Source organism: Tupaia chinensis, unplaced genomic scaffold (assembly GCF_000334495.1).
Source record: "Tupaia chinensis unplaced genomic scaffold, TupChi_1.0 Scaffold000104_1, whole genome shotgun sequence".
Taxonomy (NCBI): Eukaryota; Metazoa; Chordata; class Mammalia; order Scandentia; family Tupaiidae; genus Tupaia; species Tupaia belangeri.
In genome coordinates, this window is record NW_006159568.1 from 497,664 (window position 1) to 503,148 (window position 5,485).

Consider the following 5,485-nt stretch of genomic DNA (forward strand, 5'->3'; position numbering starts at 1 on the left):
TCAAAAAAAAAAAAAAAAAAAAAAGGAAGAGTTGGGATATTTGAAACTTGAAAAAAGAGGAAAAAAAAAAAAAAAAACCACCAATTCTAGACAAGGAGCGAGGCACTAGAACTCCAGCGAGAAGTCACTGAGTGGCCCTGGGCAGCCTGGGAAAGAGGCAAGGGGCTTCTGGAAAATGGCCTCTGCACTCTGCACTCGCATCACTGGCTGTGGCCCCCAGGCCAGCCCTTCCCCATTCCAGGGAAGGAGGTGGGCAGGGCCACAAGACCCGCTGCAGGTCCAGTCAACCCCAGCGTTCCTGGAGCAGGGAGCCTGCAGGAGCGGCGCACAGACAGCCCTGGGGCGGGTGGGCCAGGGGGCTGGAGTCCTGAGCAGGCTGACTTGCACACTCCCGGTGGGACCTCCATCACCGAACGAGACGTTTGTTATTCTCTGATAAATGCCACACATTAACACAATAACACCCATTCCGGGAACCATGGGGGTTTAGGGCACGTCACTGCAGACACGCTCTGCGGCATTCACCGACAGTCTGTCATGCACATACCGCGTTGGCCATGTCCTTGTGTTCATAGCAGGTTCCCGGGATTAAGGGGGACCGCCAAGCTAATCATGGAATGTCTGTTCCCAGCAAACACGATAAGGAAAGATTGTGCACTTTAACCTCTCTCATCAGGGCCCAAGGGCTGGCTGGGATTTTTTTTTTTTTTTTCCTCTAACTTAGTTTCTGACCAAAGTGAATCGGGGGCATCTGCTAAAAGACATCCCTGTAGGCACGGGGGCGGGGGGAGGGGGGTAGTGGTTGAGGGCTTCCTTCCCTTGGCTTCCAGAAAGCGGCCTTCGATTCAGACAGGCCAGTGAGCTTTCTCCTTGGGCATCTCTGGGGACATCTGTCAACAGACTGAATCTTACTCGTAAGATCACGCTTCCCTTTTAGTTACCCCAAAGAGCACTGGGCAGGGAGTCAGACAGGCCTGGCTTCAAGGGTTCAGTCCCCTGACAACTCCCTACATGACCTTGGGCAAGTCACTAGTGTCTCTCTGAGCCTCAGTTTCCCCTCTGTGACAGACTTGGGCTGAAATGACACCCATCCTGCCTACCTCACAGGGCCACCCTGAGGATCGAAACTTGATCTCTTCCAGGAAAGCTTTGTACCAAACAGCGAGGCAGCCCTGACCCGTGAGGTATTCCTGTGACTGTAACCCTCAGCCCTCACTACAGCCAGAGGTGTGACCCAGAGAAGCTTCCAGCACAGCCCCCCGCCTGGGATGACCCGGCTGGAGGGGAGCTCCCAACGACTTTCTTGACATTCCTAGACAGGTTCATTCTTTGCTAAAGGAAGGCCTGAATGGCAGCGTCTAGGACGTCAGCACAACCGAGCAGGTTGCTCACTCCCTAGAGACACCTTACGGCAGCTTCAACAGGCAGGCAATAATCTCTTCCCAGAACCACTGCAGTCAGGAACACGCTGTCGTCACCACCAGGCTTTGGCAGGAGGGCCCACGGGAATCTTACCGTCGCCAACATTTCAGAACACCTTACTTCACGTAGCATAGCTTTCCCCTCCCCTCCCCCAAAGAGAGGTTATGGAGGTACTGTAGCTTTTAGGGAAAACAAAAAACAAAAAGTTAGCACATCACAGGTCGAGTTGAAGTCATTCTCTGTTTAGGCACTAAGACTTGGTGTTGTCACTCACTGTGTATTGCCAGTATTTACTTGCTTTCTTGATTTCACCAAAACCAAATTTAATTTGAAGGATCACATTTGTTTTTCAAAGGGAAAGATTAATTGTACATAATGTAAACACACACACACACACACACACACACACACAACCTGTAGAAATATTATTCCAGCATAGCGGGACACAAAAGTATTGGACTGTCAGAGGTGAGCGTGTGCGTCTGTAACCCTTTGTGACACCTAAACGTGCAGTCTTCTAGGTTAACCCACCAAGTACATCCTCTGTCTTACGGATACTGTAGGTTCACCCATTTTCTTTTTTAATTTCCCTGCAAATAACAAGACCCACACGAGTGACTCTAGCTACTTAATGGTTCTGTTCTTTTATATGCAGCAAACACACCGTCCATTTCCGAAGAGGCCGCGGCCTGAAGGCATTTTCCAATGACGTTAGTGCACAGACGCTTTCAATTAGACCGGAACTGCCAGGATCAAATGTAAATGAGGACTTTCTCGTACCCCTACTGCATGGTATCGATTTTTAATAAATTGTTGCAAATTTGTTTTTATGAATAAAAGGAAAAAAGCTGTCGTCTTTAATGCCTCCTCTTCCCCAAAAGCAGGTCAGCTCAGACCGGAATTTTCTGCTCAGAAATGCAGGGACAGTGCTGGGCTTGCCCATTTTGCATTGTCCCTTCCTTCCTAAACTGGCAGAGCAGCCCTGTTACCATGTGACCCCCCAACTTCAGGCCACAGCTGACTGATCCAAGGGTGGGCATCTGACCTAAGCTGGGCCATAAATCTCTTGGCCAGGCTTCCTCCATGTAGAGAAATGTAGTCAGCCGAGAACGAGCAGACAGGACTAGGACCAAGAGCTGCGTCCTGGTGATGCTGAGTGCCCAGTTAGTGGCTCCTAAGGGCGGCAGCACCCTGGCCTCCGCCTGCTCGGCCCTTCAGGCCTTCCTGAGATTCTCTGTTCTTTGGATAAATGTTTGCCCTTCTTGCCTGGGTTAGTTCAAGTTGGTTCCCAACACTTGAGATCAAAAGGCTCTTGACAGATCTGGAAAACTCACTGCCCGCTCTCCAACTCCCTTCCAGGCCTCGACAGCCTGTGGAAACTTGGCCCCATGCTCCTCTGCAACCCCTCACAGCCTCCACATGGTCCCCGTGCTGCTGCCCCAGATTGCACTTCTTCCATGGGGCCGGGCCTCAGCTGGCAGCTCCATCTCACCCTCTCAGATCTCCCAACACAAAACCCTCTCCTCAGGACCAGCAGCTAGCGTAATGGCTATGTCGCTGGACTCCCATGTAGTCGACTGCGGTTCGAATCCTGGACCCAGTTACTTAAACTCACGTTGGGCGTGTGTGTGTGCGTGCCCAAGATCCTGAGAGGAGAATGGAGGAGAAGGGATTGCGGCGTGGCCATCCCCCCTGGGGGATGATTTCTCACTTTCTGTCTCTCTGTCTCTCTCTGTCTTTCTGGCAAGCGCATGAGCCCTATGGCAAAAAATTTTAAGAAAAAAATCTCTCCAAAAAGAAAAAAAAAAAAAACCCTCTCCTATTTTCTGGGCTGAGGATGGTGCACCTCTCTATGGCCCTGGGTACAAGCTCACTCTGTTCCCTCCCCAGCCCATGTCACAAACTCCTTGAGCATAGAGTCAGATCGGTGTCCTCCTCATGTCTCAGAATAGGCTTCAACCAGGCTTTGCAGGTCAGACACTTTGGCAGAGGCATGTCCTGATCGGTTGCCCGGTCTGGAAGGCAGAGCAAAGGCAGAGAATGCCAGTGCAGGCTAGGGAGGCCGAGGCATGTGACTGGGTGTGGGCCTCAGTTTCTAATGCACAGGGACCAGGTGGTGGAGCCTACCGCGGAGCAGGCCTCCTGATTCCTGGCCCAGAGAACCCTGCTCCATGCTGCAGCCCCCCACAGCTCTCCTTTGTAATGTAGAGTGTTCAAGGAGGGAAAACAGACCCAACATGGAGGAGGGACTGACTGGAGGTCACCTGAGGAGTCCATTGCGAATGTCCTTCTCTCCCTGATCTAGGCTCAGAAATTAGAACTTAGAGCTAGAAAGGATCGTAGAGCTCCTCTTGTCCAACCTCTCAGCGCACAGATGGGGAAACTGAGGCTCTGTGACTGCAGTCAAGGTCAGCCAGAAGTTTATGAGGGCAAGCCTGGGATCCTAAGGTCCTGCTGTGAGACCCCCAGCTCCCATCACTTAAGTCCATCTCATGACACTTCACCCAGAACCATAGAACACCCACAGCTATAAGATACTACGACATGGACCCATTTCTCAGCCACCTCTGACTCTGGAGAAATTTTCAGTTAATGAAAGCATTTGATTTTTTTTCCTCCTAGCACCCCTGAAAGAAATGCCCAAGGCGTTAAAGAAATTCCGTTATCATCATCACTAGCATGTTTGTTCCTCCCCTGGACTTGAAAAGCAGGGTTTGTGTGAGCTGAAGTCTAAAGGGAGGGCCCAGAGAGCAATGGCCCACTTCACTCTTCTCATAAAGGGTTCTCTTTGTCTTTTCTTTGTTATGACTGGCTCATTTCTGAAATTAAAATAAAAGAAAGAAGATTTACCAAGTTCAAAGAAAGAGATTCTGGCATTGGACTCTTTAAGAAATCTCCACCTGGAAGTCCCTCCCTTTGCCTCGTGAAGCATTGGGATCTGCTCTGAAGAACGTTGGGAAGATTTCCAGAAACAACAAGCCAGGAACACCTGCCAAGGCCTGACCTTCCAGACACTTCTCTGTGCTCAGCAGTTGCCTCTCTACAAGAAATTTCCTGGAACCAGGTACTAGAGGCCCAGAAGCCAGTGACAGGAAGAGGAGCTGGTACTAGAAAAACTGCCAAAAACAGACCACTGACCATTGGCGATTCTACCTGCTCAGCCCGCTTCCTACAACTTCTCTGGAAGGATAGCCCTACTCTGGGAAGAAAAAGGACCTATTGGGGTGGGACTCTGGAAAGACAACCCTGACATTCACCTTTCGACATAGTAATTGGTTCAGGGATATGCTCATTTACCAAGCCCAGCCAACCAAAGAAAGTTCTGCCTAAAGTTTTGGCTCGTTGTTTTCAGGTTTGAAATCTTGTCCTTCACATGAGAGAAATGAAAAGAAACCGAGTTCTGAACACATCTTACGAGTGCTTAAGGACCAGCAATGCCTACAGGGGTCTTCAAAAACATTCATGAAAAACGCGTATTAGGGAAAAACTATGTATGGATTTCTAATTACAAATTAAACTTGCACTGTATTTATTTATTTATTTATTTGGGGGAGATATTTTTGCTACAGGGCTCATTCACTCACCAGAGAGACAGAGAGAAAGGAAGTGAGAAATCACCCCCTGGGGAAATGGCCACGCTGCAATCCCTTCTCCTCTATCCTCTTAGAATTCTGGGCGTGCACACACACATACATGCCCAGCGTGAGTTTCAGCGTGAGTTTCAAGTCTGGGTCTAGAACCACAGTCACTCCTGTGGGAATCCAGCGCCCTAACAACTATGCCACCTGCTTGCCCCCTAAAATCGTACTTTAATTCCATTGTTTTCCACAAATTTTTCTGAAGTCCTCTCATCCACCTTTCCTGGAGCTTCTGGTTTTGAACTAGTATGTCTCCTTTGCTGCTTACACATTTCACCTCCTCTTGCAAAGTGTCCCTAAACCTTCAATAGCATTTACTAGACAAGCCAAGGCCTTGTGCAGATTTGAGTGGAAATGAAGGCAATGAGAAAATTCTATGTTCGGATGAGGGCCAAAGTGGGGCTGAAAGAAGCAGCAGCCACAAG